The sequence below is a fragment of the Microchirus variegatus genome, assembly GCF_963457635.1.
Source record: "Microchirus variegatus genome assembly, chromosome: 7".
Lineage (NCBI taxonomy): Eukaryota > Metazoa > Chordata > Actinopteri > Pleuronectiformes > Soleidae > Microchirus > Microchirus variegatus.
In genome coordinates, this window is record NC_139808.1 from 7,547,800 (window position 1) to 7,563,453 (window position 15,654).

Consider the following 15,654-nt stretch of genomic DNA (forward strand, 5'->3'; position numbering starts at 1 on the left):
GCAGCAAAAGCAAATTAAGTAGGTGCACAGGAATTTACAAGTGAAGCAAAAACATCGTGCCCCCGATTCCTGCTTTTGTTCTCCGCGTGCATTAAGCCGTGTTTTCGCATTAAAAAAAAATAAAAAAATAAAAGTACAGCTGTAAAGTATTTCCTCCCCTGCTGGTGAGTCACAGGAAGTTGAAGGGAAAAGTGAAAAAAAATAAGTCAGAGCTGCACAAACACTGCACGCACGCACTTCCACGCACGTGCAAGAGAGAGAGAGAGAGAGAGAGAGAGAGAGATGTGAAAGACAAAGGAGTTGTGCAACGTATGTGTCACTATGCTGTGTAAATGTGCAGAATAGGCCGCAGTTATGAGCAAAGCCTTTCATGGAGATATTAATATTTGAGAGAAAACATGGCTTTTTTTTTTATATCTGACAAACATTTTTACCATTTCCTGCCCCCCGTGTCACTGCACTTTACAGGGTTTTGCTTTTAACTCGCTAGGCTCTGTCTGACCCCCCCCCTCCCCCCACCACCACCACCACCACCTCGAGATTATGTATTATTTCAAGACAAAGCATTTAGTCCGATTCTTTGATCTCGGTCGCCCGCTTCCTCCTCGATCTTTGAGACGTTTCCTTTACATTCACGTGTCCCACTTACGAGCAAAACCTCAAACGTCTGCACGGTAAAAAACATGGCGAGTTGGCTCTGTTTTATTTCATTTCATTTACCTGTTGTTGTGTTTTTGCTCATAATATGCAGACCGTAGTTTTATCACAGGGCAGTGGTTTCCTCATGTTGCAAGAACATGTACAGAACCCGAATTTGTTGACTACTGTCTCGATTAAAAATAATGCATAGATCACGTGCTTCTATCGCAAATTGTATTGATTTTATTACACACTTTGGCATAGATACATATTGACACTATGCAATATTAAAGCTGAGGTCGTTTTACTGATAGACAAAGAAATGTATGAAGTGATTAATTATTGAGTTATGATTACTGCCACCTGCGGTAGATTTGAGTTATACTGTTGCCATAGTAACCATAGGCACAGATCCACAGTTGTAGTCACATATAACATTTTTAATATAATATATACTATAGTGAGTAGTTATAATTTCTTATATTAATTATATTAATTATTATTATTATTATTATTATTATTATTATTTGTAACTGTTGTTATTTATTGTCTGATGCTTGTTCATATTTTTTTTTCTAACCTGCAAATCTTCAAAACGTGATTTTTATAGTGCTTGGCTATGATCAGGCACATACATAATCCTAACCTAGATTATGTTAGATTATGTTTATAAAATGTTAGGTAAAGTCCTATTTGATGCATGAAGCAATAAATATGTAATAAATTAACTCTTATTTAACATATATAAATAAAAGTTACTCAAACATTTGGATCTTTCTTGAATATTTATGTCAGAATTTATTTACATAAAACCGGCGTAATATTCTACAATTACGCGACTTCAAACTATGAAACCACGTCCTAATCACATAAAAATACTCTTATCTTAATATATTCTCTGTATATATCGCAGCTCTGGTGCCCGTCAAACAACAAACTGGGTCACTGACAGAGTTCATATCCCAGTATCAAATATAATACTCTCTTATATGTCCGTTGCATATCTGATGTACAGTATTTAACCTTTATATTTAACATTTAGTCTCACAGTCTTGTGAAGTGATAAACACAGAAATGTCTTATTTAGTCCACTCAGTGTGAAGCCTTCGCTTCTCGTTTATCAGCTAATTGATCTTAAATTGACGCAATAATTAAACATTTCTGTGTACGCACTCACTGCTCTGTGCAAAACAACATCAAACCAAACTAATTCTAATGTTAAGTAAGATCACTGCAGCAGTTGCTTTCACTTTATCATTCATTCTCGTCCATAATGTGTGCAGCACAGGTGCAGCTCCATTCAATCGGAGCATGTCGCTATATACAAATGCATGTTACCAGTAAAGCCGTTGTCATGGAGACGATGAGGCTTATATAAGCTCTAATCTGTTTGTTTTTGTTTTTTTTATGATTTGGTTATGGCTGCACATACTGTAAAACACTTAAATGTGTGTTCCTTTCTTTCTTTCTTGGATGGACGTTTAATGTCATCTGCAGAAGTTGATAATGGGCGTTAAAGTAGAAACCGTTAAGTAAAAAGAAATGCGTGGATGTCTCGTGGAAAACAGCGAAAATGATTACACTCCTTACCTTTCAGTCAACTAATTCACCGATGACGGAAAATGCTCTCACACTGAGCTGGATTGTCATTCGCGTACCCTTTGACCTTCTGTCTGCTTCTCTACCATCCAGCACCCACCAGCTTTCAGCAGAAGATTAAAACCGCCATTGACAGACGAGTGACGTGATTGACAACTTAAGGTCTCCTTCCTCGTCGTGAGAGCCTCTCTCTGTGTCTGTCTGTCTTCCCGGAACTCACATTTCACATTCCAGCGCGACTCGTAGCACGACTTTTTTAAAATTTCTGTGCACGTGAAATGTGAAGGGAAAAATCTCGGCTTTTCCTCTCCTCCTTTGCTTTTCACACCGTGCGTCTAAAATGACTCGAATTCTTGAATAAAGTCGCGTTCGAGTGTTATGTAAAGTTCCTACGCTGCTGTTTGTGTGCACTGAACAGGGTTCTCTCACGGTGTGACTGCATCGTGTCCAGTGTTCATCGACACCCACGAGTCTGCAGCAGACACATGAGGGAACTTTCAGCCTTTGGTGGAACATGTGGGAGTCGATAGTTACCGTGTGTGTACTCATTTTAAGCATTTTTTTTTTTGACTGTGACTGAAAGAAAGGACAATCGGCGGCGGGTATCACGGCTCGTGCTTAAACAACTTCAAATGTTTTCGAGAGAGACAAAAAAGAGCCTTGGAATAACCCCTTCTTTAGTTATGATTTTGTCTGTAGAGCCCCAGGCACACCACTCACGCTGTTACAAAAAATGATAAGCAGTGTGTTTATTAACATTTTGACAGCAAGAAAGAAAAGGGAATGATCCTCCTCCTCCTGCTGCTGCTGCTGCCGCTGCTGATGGGTCAAAAGCGAAGTGACATTCCTTGTTATGTTCCTGTCAGATGATACAATATGTATGGCAGGTAAGTTAGCTTTACAACGAGCCGCTGAAAGGACTCGTCCCTCTGTCATCCAGAACCCACGTGTCCACAGTCGTGATTTGCTGCTGGTCTGGGAATTTTAAAGCTGAGCGATGCATCAGGAGTTGTCATATAAAACGTGAATGCTCCCCCCCCCCCCGGGGTAATTTAATCAGCGACTTTTATGTCGGCATCAGTCTGCACACTGACAGACAGAGTTAAAGCAGTGTAATTGGCATTCTTTCAGGGGAAGTAATATATGGAATATGTGGTATAATTACAGCACTGAGTAATGGTCTGTGGACGACTGAAATGACTGCTTAATGTATGTTCATCAGGGGGGATTTGCACCATATTGACTTGAGACTTCTCTTCTTGGTAATATTTTTTTATTATTATTATTATTATTATTTCATCCAATCAGACATCATTTTCTTCTCGGCTTTCACGACTTCCCGACCGTAGTCATTTGCAAACTGTCCAGGGTGATGAATGTTAGAAAACACTGTCTTCTCAGTAAACGAAACTTAGCAGAAAATGTTCTAATGTGCAAAGTGGGCGATGTCTTTTAGGTCAACTGTAGCATCGTTATATAAAAAAAAAAAGAAGCTCTTGAATTGGTCTGGGAATCCTCTCATGCAACACCTTGCTGCGTTATAGCGTGTGCATTTCACACGTGCGCTTGACGTGACATTTTGCGTGACAGCAAATAGTTTTCAGACTTATAGTGTCGCACTCCAGGCAAGAAAGAGAACGTAATAATATAATAGAAAATCTTTTTTTGTTTTTGGAGTTCTCCATACAGGAGAGGTAAAAAATAAGCCTTGGGCTGCAGCCCATTCCTTTTTTAGGTCAGTAATTGTGTTGGGGTATATTGTGTGAAATGATCTGTGTATGATAATGTTTTTTTTTTGTAGAATTCACATCATATTTTTTTGGCCAGTCCTGGGTTTCCACTGCCTCTCACTCTTCAAGAAACTAAAAAAAAAAAAAATAAGGTAACACTTTAGATTAGGGAACATATTGTTAGCCTAATAGCATAATTGTCTGTGTCATTTCTTTGGTAATTGTGATATCTGTCCTACTTTACCAATGTGCTTGCTAAAAAAATATTTTTTTCTTGTTTTATATATGACTTAGGCAACTATGCTATAAGGCTAAAGATATTCACCATTAACTAGGTGCTTACTAGCATGCATATAAGTAGCATACTAGCCCTTTATTAGTATATATTAAGCACATATTAACACCTTATGTAGGAAAAATCTTAATTCATGTCATAATAGAGGTAGAATAAGGTTATGTAGAATAAGGGGTTAATACGTGTTTAATGATCACTAATAAAGGGCTAGTATGCTACTTATATATGTTAGTAAGCACCTAGTTAATGGTGAATATGTGTTCCCTAATCTAAAGTGTTACCATAAATAGTATAGGTGATGGATGTGTTTCTGTTTGACTTCATTTAAATTTTTTTTTTTAAAAATGTAACTTTTACAAAATTGGTAGTTAATAATTTTTAAATGTAAACAAATGTCCGTTAGATTCACACGATGCTGATTAAGCCTATTCTCTCCACATGACTCCCCCTCTCTCTCTGTATATTTCTCAGTATGGCAGCGTGGTAGATCTTGTGTTGCCTGGCAACATGCCCGCCACGTTGCACACAGGAACCGATTTGTTTTGTGTCGAGACAGATGGAGGCAACTGCAACAATGCGCTAGTAAAGCAGGCTGGATGGACGCAAACAGGTTGGAGAATGACATGCAAAGAAAAAGAAAGAGTGATGAAATATTTTACAGGGGAATTCTACTGTTTAAAAAAAAAACTATATATGATGGGATAAATTTTGTTTGCCCCCAACCGCTCTTGCACTTTACTTGACATAACCTTGTTGAAATAGATAATATAGCCTCTGTAGGCAGAATAATAACAGCAAAACAAAAACAAAAAAAAGGTACGTACTGCAGCTTTAAGTCAATTCATTCTTAAATTACCTCATTACGGAGTTAAAGACCCATAAATACATATTTAATATTGAGCTCTGTGGCGTCGTCCAACACAAACTACTCTGACGTTTAGTGAGTCTTTGTTCCCGTCAAATCACACACTGACATCACTGACAGTGACAGTTAAATCATTTTTTTTTTGGCAGCACCTCGACGGCCTGAGGGTTCTAATGCCACACGCAGCATTGTTTCACACGTTACCTCGTAGTAATCTAAACTGTCGATTTATGTACAGCGTCACATGCAATACAGTAATAATAATGCTTTTATTATTATTATTATTATTAGTATTATTATTATTATTTTCCACATTTTGAATGTATGTAAGATATTTTTTTCGTTTGCGTCATGTGACCTCATCATCCCACGATGAGCTCCACATAATCTGCTTCATATACTGTACACACACACACACACACACACACACACAAGTGAGAGGGAACGCATCTGCCTAACAATTAGTGCTGTAATGTAACCCGATAATGGCCCCACCCACGTTTAGTCACACTTTCCATCACCTCGGCCATCATCATGAAACATTAGTGAAATGGGATCCAGGTTGAGAGAGAGAGAGGGTGTGTGTGTGTGTGTGTGTGTGTGTGTGTGAGGAGGAGAAAGGGAGCAACAGGAGCAGGACAGTCGTCCACAATCCTCAGATAAACTCAATGTGACAAGATGGTTCCATTCTCCCTCTGCTGTGACAGTTAATTCTGGACGAGGAAAAAATGTCAAAAATGTTTAGTTGAGCTTGAGTGGAGTTAATTACAGAGCCCACGGCAGCTCAGGGTTCAGGCTGCTAATGGCCATGACTTACACATAAAGCTCCATTTACCAAGATTTTTTTTGTTTTTGTTTTTAGCTACTGATCTAATTTACCCAAAAATGAAGTATTTGGCAACAAGGATTAGATTGTAGTGTCAAAGTTTGAATTTAGAGGACAGCAGCCTGATCGTGTCACTAATCTGATGAATTATTACTGCAGTGTTTATCATATTGAAATGACTGCATTCATCGCGTCGCCGTGAGGTGAACAGATGCATGAGAAATGGAACCGCATGCGTTTGCGTTTGTGCTCCAAACTGTCACCACCTGACATTTAGAACATCTGACCAAGCAGTCACACTCTCTGTCGCTGAGTCTCTCTTTGTTTCCTTCCTTCCTTTGAGGTCAGCAAACCACAGTGGGGGGTGTTTTTTTTCTTTCTTGTCTTTTCTTTTTTCATGCCACTCTTATGTGTCTTTATGGTTGCAACACTTCCTCCTCACAGGTCATTTGAATGCTGCTGCATTGACATGTGAAAGTGTATGTAGAAGCAATTGCAGACGTTAGTAGCACGGGGGGCCCAGATCTGAGTCAACGCAGTCCCAGAGATCAGGACCCAGAGATCAGGCCTGTGAAATTAGTTATAAAATCACCAAAGAGGGGTTATTCCACTGACAATTTTACTATCACAACCAACCTCACATCAGCTTGTATAGAGCGATATTATAAGGCCAACTATTTTTGCTGACGCTGACTGTTCATAGATAGTTTTTTTTTCGTGAAGCGGTAGAGAAGAGAGATGATAAGAAATAAGGGCTGAATTTCAGATTGTGCAAAAAAAAGAAAAAAGAAATCAAAGGAAACTGCTGAATTATCATTTCCCCCCCTCCGTATTCCTGATATCAAATGTCCTTGTTTAAATGTGTAAATTAATTTTACCAGTATGTAATTAAATATGCTGATTAATAATGAATCTAAAAACACGATCTCACCATCATGTCCATACTAATATCAGTCTTACCCATAATAGTACACTATAGATGTTTGTATTATTATTATTTATGGATTTTTGAGCTACCATAGATCTGATGATACATATTCATAGAAATATGTGTGTATTGAATCAATACAGATACGTGGTTTATTGAAAAGAAAAAAAGATCATCGAGCATGACCTCATGCACAACAAAAAAAAAAGTGAATAAATGGGCGTCTGTCCAAAAGCCCAATGTCTGTAATTCTCATTTTTTACAAGTCTTGGGATTATTGCAAACCACAGACGCACGCGAATAAGAAAATCACTGTGGGTAAAGTACAGGTAATGAGTGGTTTTCTCAGAACTGCTTCAAGCCACAAAACTGAAGCATGGGAAAAACCCTATAACTTCACGAACAAGTTGATATAAAATGAGAATTAAAATTAATCTCCTTTCACCAGAAATCCTACACTGGAGATTTTTTTTCAGAAAAAATCGACAACTTTCATGTCCCAAGTGTTTCCTGTTGCGTTACAACAGGGACTTTTTTCAGACCCGCTGATGCGTTATGTCATCATGAACACATTCTCGTATATGAAATAACACCGATCCATGTGTTCCATTAACTTAACGGTCTGACTGAGTCAGAATCAATCGCAGACTGTAACCTCATCAGTGTCCTAACTTGTCAAATGTCTGTTCTCACTCACGGACATTTTGTTCCAGGTGGTAAAACTATAATTATACCTCTGTCCTGTGTGAGGTCAAATGAGTAAGGTACTCACACGGCAAGTGCTTGATCAGTCTAAGTCCTGAGAGAATTACACTTACTATTCCATCACATACATACACATTTAAAGGTCCCATATTATATCCTATTACTCCAAGTTAACCTAGTTCCCTGGTGTCCTAATGAACATGTCTGTGACATGCTTTGGTCAAAATACCATAAGGATGAAGCACCACAGCAGTTCAATCACCCTGTCAAAACAGCCCTGTTCAGAACGCTCGGTTTAGTGGTACCTCTTTCAAAAAAAGAAAAAAAAGTAAAAACGAAACTTAAGGGACAGGAAATGACATCAGCCACAGAGGCTACTGGGATTTGGAAAAGTGATCATTTGCAGGCTCTAGCAGGCACATTGCCATCAGATATAACATGTATCCACTGGACAGATAAATCCTCTGAGGCTGGAAGTTTGTGTAGAACTCTGTGTTGCACTGTGCAGCCAAGAATAGAACTTTTCGTGGACTTTGTCCACTTCTGGTTTTCAGATACCGTTGCCCTCGCCAGCACTCTTGCATGTTTTTTCGGACAAAGCGGAGCTCTGCGAGACAACAATTCCAGAAATTCAGTGTCTTGTGACGTCCCAATGAGTGCGGAAGTCAACATCGCATGTTTTATCTCCTGTACTTAGACTGAGGAGGACCACAAAAACATGAGTGAGTCATCTTTTTTCACACTCCAGAGTCCCAAATATAAGGATTTAAATGATTACAAAAGTTGAGTTTGCATAATATGGGACCTTTATATATATTAAGCAAACAAACAGTGAATGCAGGCTGTATTTCAACAGCATGGCACAAAGAAATACTGTATGTGTACTATTAACTTGACTCAAATAATTATTAAAAGTTTGAGTAAGGTTTATAACGAATCTGTCTCATGAGTCAACATTGGTTCTTTTGCAACAAATGCAAATCTGTACACCTGTTCATGGGGAGGCTAAAACAACAGCTTTTATTTGAAACAGTGACAATGTCTATTACTCCATGACACCATCACATACAAACATACAGACAGCATGTCAGGCATTTGGCATCAGAGAACATATGTTACGTCCCTGGTCTATAGGGAAACCAGGGGTAACATGATGTTCCATCTACTCTTAAGAAAGCCAAATGAATCTGAACGTCTGTTCAAACAAGTGTAGCAGTCTTAGAGGAACAACGCCAAAATAACACACCAAACCTTCTCTGTTGAAACCTAATCTTACCTGCCAAAAAAGAAAGCAGAAAATAAATGACCCAAAAAAAACTTCACTCAGCTCCTAACTGAAAACATGACAAAAGAAAGGTGAAACAAAATTGCTTCTCTCTCCTACATCTGCTACCTTATAATTTGAACTTAAAAATTAACAATTTTGCCCAAACATTACTACTATTATATTCTATTATATGATGCTAGTGCAGTGCCCGTAGCAAGTATGTATTCATATAGTGGGCTGAAGAGGCTGAAGAAGATTTTTCAGTTATGGTAATGCGTGATAAGTAACATAATACAAACATCGTCATGGCTGACAGTCACAACAGCTAGCTAATGCTAATCGTAAATTAAAACATTTGTGTTGTGCACAGTAACCTCGCTAGCTTACCTTTGGGAACAGGTTTGCCAATTTAGCTGCAAAGTAGTAGCACGATAATGCTAAATAAATATGTGCTTGCGTATTGGTGAACGGACACCGACTTTGTCATTTCAGTAAAACACCATGTTCTAGGGTGAACCGTGTGAAAATGTCTCACCCACCGTGAGGACAGCCTCTTCACTCTCACCTCCCAGCTCCAGACAGCGCAACTGCTGCTGATGAGCCGCTGCCTACCTGGTGTAGCGTGATAAATCAGCGAAAATTAAAATTCCTCCAAAAAATTTTGAAAATCAAGGATGCACACTAGCGGGCCATGCTCAACTCATTTCCAAAGTCTTAGGGCGATCTGACTAACGGTCAGCGAGATATGCCCGTCACAGACACAAATTGCCTTATAGATTATATTATATTATAAGTTCCTAATCTTGATTTGAAAAGGAGAGAAAGAAAGATGATATCATTATCACTTCTACTATAGTAGGAGAACCTTTGAAATAGATGCATAAATATGCACCTAAAAGCTTCATAGTTGGCCTATCTTTCCTTAAATCAACACAACTCTGCACTGATCTTATTGGCAGCGACAGCCAGTCGCCTCCGTTCACTTGAAACATGGTGTGCTTTGCTATGAATATGGCTGTCAGTCCCTTAAAGACCCTCACAATGGAACACGTTCATTAGTATTGTGTTTTACTGTGCTTCGGCATCAAGCGCCTTCCACCCTTGACTAATTTTCTGTTTGTATCAAGAAACAAAAGCTCTCCAAATCCCCCTGTGGGGCTCCAGAGTGGCTTTGCTGCACATCAAACTATGCTAATTGTCTTTTGCATGATTAATTGGACCAATTAGAATTAGCAGAGGAAGAAGATGATTCTTGGCAAGGTGCAAAACATTAATTAGTCCTAAAAAAAAACAAAAAAACACCACCACCACCACCACCACCAAACATTTATTAGTGTTCAAATTTAATCTCACAGAGCACAATGGGATTAAGAGGAAGAAACAGTTAATATGTGGCTTGTTCGATCACTCTCGGGGCGTGGAGGGAATAATGAGTGTCACTGCTTACATTGTGTTCCATCACACACACACACACACACGCACACACGCACACACACACACGTCTCATCCTTCCCCTGCCATAGTTACTGTACTGTTAAAAAACAGCCATCTTCATCCATCATACAAAGTGGCAGTTATAACACAAACATTGCGGCGCTGATTGATGAGTTAAGACCATACGAACGACTTATACACAGTAATCCTGCATAAGATTTATGGCCTGAATGCGATGCATTACAAATTTGCAATAACAAAATCAACAGTGCTGCAGCAGCAGCAGCAGCAGCAGCTGCAGCTAATGGTGATTTAGCTGTGACAGCATTTATAATAGTACGGCACGGCGTCCGTAATCACAACGTGGCATTACAGTGGTTTACACGTCGTATGTGTAGCTGCGGGGGTAAAAATGACAGCTGCAGGGCAGTTGTTTACGACGGTAAAATAACAAGTAGGTACAGTGGAAGAGAGTGCGTGTGTGTGGGTGTTTTCTCACATTTTTGCACATATCACACAGTAAAATAAGACAGGGCGTGGCTTCACGCCCGAACAAAAGCCTTGGCCTAGAAAAAAAAATAATCTGCATGTTCACACACTTAATGTTACACACTCATACTGGTTAATCTCTCTCTCTCTCTCTCTCTCTTTCTACCTATCCACCTTTCTCACACTCACACAGTCACTGAATGATCAAATGAAACTTAGGAGGTGAAATGATATGAAACTTAAGAAACCATCTCACAGGGAAGCCACTTCGGTGATACGAATGTTTTTGCTGCATGGTTTTAAAAACCACGATGAGCTCAAAAGAGTTGTCACTTTTCTGTCACAGAAGGTAGATTTTCCCGTATTATTGAGATTGTTCCGATCGAACACCGATTTCTACGCGTGTGCGACTTAAATCACAAAGCTATGTTTTCATTCTGTATCACTCAAAATGCCCTTTATTGATACAGTATCTGCTCATCTTTTACTGTTATTCCAGTTTAAATGTGTAGGTTGTTTTCATTTGTGGGCAGATCTAGTTTAATTTCCAATTTTGGAGCCATTTAAAGGTGCCATATGTAAGAATGTGGCCAGAAACGGTTACTACATTCAAATTCAAAATACTGAGGTCTTTTAGGTTTCGTTTTTTCTGACGTAACTGGCAACCCGTGGTTGCTCGGCAGCTGAGACGCTACTGACTGCAATGATTGGTTGAAGGCGGCAGGTGGCGCCACATGCCAAAACATGATTTCAAAACATAAACATGATTTGCAGTCTGCAAAATATTTTTTTTAATGCAAATATTTTGGCTGCACTGTTGTTGTTGGTGAGTTCAGTTTGTTATATGAACATTATTCCTGAGTCTCTGTGACATATTAGGAGGATTTTACGGCCAGTTTGTTTTAGATTTATTACATAATGTGCCTTTAAGACATCGTTTTTGAAAATACTCTGAAGTTTGGAACTGAACCTAGTAAATAACCGAACACGGAGCGCCACCGCTATTACGTGACGGGTTTGCGCTGTCGAAAAAAAAAAAAATCCCAACGGTTTCTGAAAGCTGTGAAGTTGAGTAGTCAAAACCAAATCGTGCTTATTTATGCTAATTTCACTCGCGTTGTCGCAGGAAGCCGGCCAATCAGGGTCTTTGTCACCAGACATGGAAAAACTTGCAGTAAATGGTAAATAACTGTCAGATATTGAAAGTTATTCTGGAAAAATGGGCAAAATAAGCCAACTTAAAAAAAAGTCCAGACGGACAATCTGAGGCATAGGTGTTAAAGGGATAAATTAACAGACATCAAAATCAAATAAGTGTTGAGAAAAACTCCAATCTTAGCATATATTACCTACAAAATACGCTGCTGTTTCTCCACATAACCCAGTGGTAAAATCCAACACATGCCCATATCATTGGATGGTCTTTTTCCAATAAATATAAACCAAGAAATCGCTGCTATTCGCTTGCCGGCAAATCAAATTTAAAATCTCATTCCTCTTTCTGTTTTATGTGACTTTTGTGAACAATCTTTTGAGCAGAAGTGATACAGAAGAGCAATAATGTCCAGCACTAATTTAATACCTTATTACCATAAGCCTGGTGCAATGCATGCATAATAAATTGTTGTATCTTTTACACGGCTCAGGCATATGTTTGGGAGAACCGGATTCTCTTCAAACTGCGCCGAATTTGCATGATAGAATGTGAGAGTCGGATGGATTTGGGGATTATATGAAACACAGCTTCTATTTCCAGTTCATTGTACTAAGGAGAGGTATCACATTTACACAGATGGTGAGGAATTTGGAAATGCACAGCGTCTCGGTAATAACAGAAAGTGCACGGGAGAAGAGAAATCACTTCAAAGACAGAATCTATAGCTTCTTTTACTCTGGGTTTTTTTCTTCTTCTTCTTCTTCTTCGTCCTAGTATTCTGTCTGTTTTTCAAATGGACTGCAGGCCTCCTGCTGCTCAGACGTGGCTGATCAATGCGGTTAGTAGTTTTTTTTTAAGCCACACGATCACACGCTCACAATGTGGTTCACGGGAGGCTCCCATAGACCCTGCCGGGACAATCATTATCTGTTGTGTGGTCAGAGCGCAGAGGTCAGTCAAGTAAACAATTTACTGCACGCTTGAATGGCACCACCTCGATAGTCCAAAGTCATACATATATATGTATATATATATATACATGTATAGATACACTACTGTTCAAAAGTTTGGGGTCACTTAGAAATGTCCTTATTTTTGATGGAAAAACACTTTTTTTTTATGAATATTACATTAATTGAATTATAGAAATACCCTCTATACATTGTTAATGTGGTAAACGACTATTCTAGCTGCAAACGTCTGATTTTTAATGGAATATGTACATAGGTGTATAGAGGCCCATTTCCAGTGTTCTAATGGTACATTGTGTTTGCTAATCACGTTAGAAGGCTATTGGATGATTAGAAAACCCTTGAAAACCCTCGTGCAATGATGTTAGCACAGCTGAAAACACTTTTGCTGGTTCTTTGAAGTTATTATTTTGAATAAAAATCATTATTTCTAATCTTGTCAATGTCTTGACTATATTTTCTATTCATTTTGCAACTCTTTTGTTCTGATGAACAAAAGTGTGATAAAAAGTGTGACTTTTAATGGAAAACACAAAAAGAATTGTATAGGTGACCTCGGGTCCTATGTTCCCCACTTTTTATGTGACCAGGGAACATAGGACCTGGTCACATACAAAGCATGGAACATGGGTGCGATCCGTAATGGGGAGTAAGACTTTTTGCATATGAATAAAAGTGTGACTTTTAATGGAAAAACACAAAAAAAATTGTATAGGTGACCCCCAAACGTTCGAACAGTTGTGTGTGTGTGTATATATATATATGTATATATATATACATATATATATATGTACATAATGTAAATATTTATTTTCTTTAGGAAGACTCTTCTTTCACAACTTTCTGTTTTCCCAATTACAATGTCAAATTGCATAACATTATTGAGATTGCATGAACGCTTTTTTCTCTCTCGCTGTCAATCATCCAGTTTGACGGGGAGTCTGACTTTTAAAAGACTTATTACCATCTCATTTTATTTGTTTTTTCTTTTTAAAAGAAAGTCTTCATGCTCCATTTTTTTTTTTCATACACACATTATTGTACTTAAAGATAGTAATCTTTACTGTGCCACAGTTGATTTTTTTATTTTTCCCATGACAAAAGAAAAAGAACATAAACGCTATCATCTCTCTCCCTCCTGCTGTCACTTTGAATCTGCTCGTTTCCAAAGCTCTTGATGCAGTTTTCCACCACAAATACCAGCGGCCAGGTAACGTTGATTTGCAGTGACGTCAGGAGGGACGGACGGCGCCGAGTAGTCGTGTTAATCAGAATCATTTTCTCCAGGTGACACTAACGTCTATCGTTTTTTTGCTTTAAAAGGTCAAGGCGCGCTGCGGAGGAACGTTAGCTGGTGGTTTTGATGTGATGTGTTTTGTTTTTTCCGTCAGTGTCCAACAAACAGCCCTGTCTTTCATTCTGTCAGCTGTGCTAAAACTGAAGTGAGCGGTGAGATGTTAAAAGTCTGTGCTTTAATTTAACTACAGTCACCTCACCTATGCTCATACAGTATGTATCTCAAAATATAAGACTTTATATTTCTTCATTTTGGGGTGTTAGGGTGCATAATGGCTGTAACTCGTGAACATTTGCTCAACAGTGCCGCATCAATGGGAATATATAAAGTGAGACCACAATTGACTCTAATGGCACCAACATTTCTGGAATATAACCATCAATTATTCAAATTTAAAGGTGCCATATGTAAGATTGTGGCCAAAAACGGTTACTACATTCAAATTCAAAATGCCAACGTCGTTTAGGTTTCGTTTTCTGACGTAACTGGCAACCCCGCGGTTGCTCAGCAGCTGAGACTCACATGCCAACACATGATTTCAAAACATAAACATGATTTGCAGTCTGCAAAATATTTTTTTTAATGCAAATATTTTGTCTGTACTGCTGTTGTTGGTGAGTTCAGTTTGTTATATAAACATTATTCCTGAGTCTCTGTGACATATTAGGAGGATTTTATGGCCAGTTGCTTTAGATTTATTACATAATGCACCTTTAAACAATGTGTATATATTATTTGATTTCTTTCATCACAGGCCAGGGTTTTTATAGTTGGTGTCAGTCTCTGCTTGTTCTGAAAATATCCTCATTAAAAAACCCCAATGTCATGTAATCTATTGCAACTCATAGTTTGATTATTCTCTGGGCTTTTTCTTTTTCAGATTATTTAGCCACTGTGCTATATTATCACTTATGTGTCTGTACTGGAAAAACCTGTTGAGACTAAAATGATCACATATAAAGAAAACCCCCCTCTCTCTTCATTTCACTTGGTTTGTCCAGTTTGCTTTATTGCACTTTCATTTCACATCTCTTTACTGCCACATGCTGTGGGGGTGGGAGAGGTTTTTTTTTTTGTTTGTTTTTTTTTACATCTGTCTTAAATTACTGCCAGTAAAGTCTCTGCACACCCACCGAAATGATCAAATTTCAAATTCTACACAAGGTGTAGTCGCCGAACAGTCATGTAAATAATGTCACCTGAATATTCAAAAACTCACTTCTGCCTTCTAAACGAGACCAAACATGAGACTATTGCACACGGCAGGCAGTGTCTCATTCTTTTGTCTGTGTCACTCTTTTTCATGTTTTATAATTGTATACTTCAAGACCAATCCAAAGCACAAAGCCCTCTAAAATTAGCTTGCCTGTGAGTCATCTTTGAAAAGCTCCCCATAAAGGTTATGTGATTCTCAACAGCAGCACTAAATGCAATCAAGGCCTGTACTGTGATG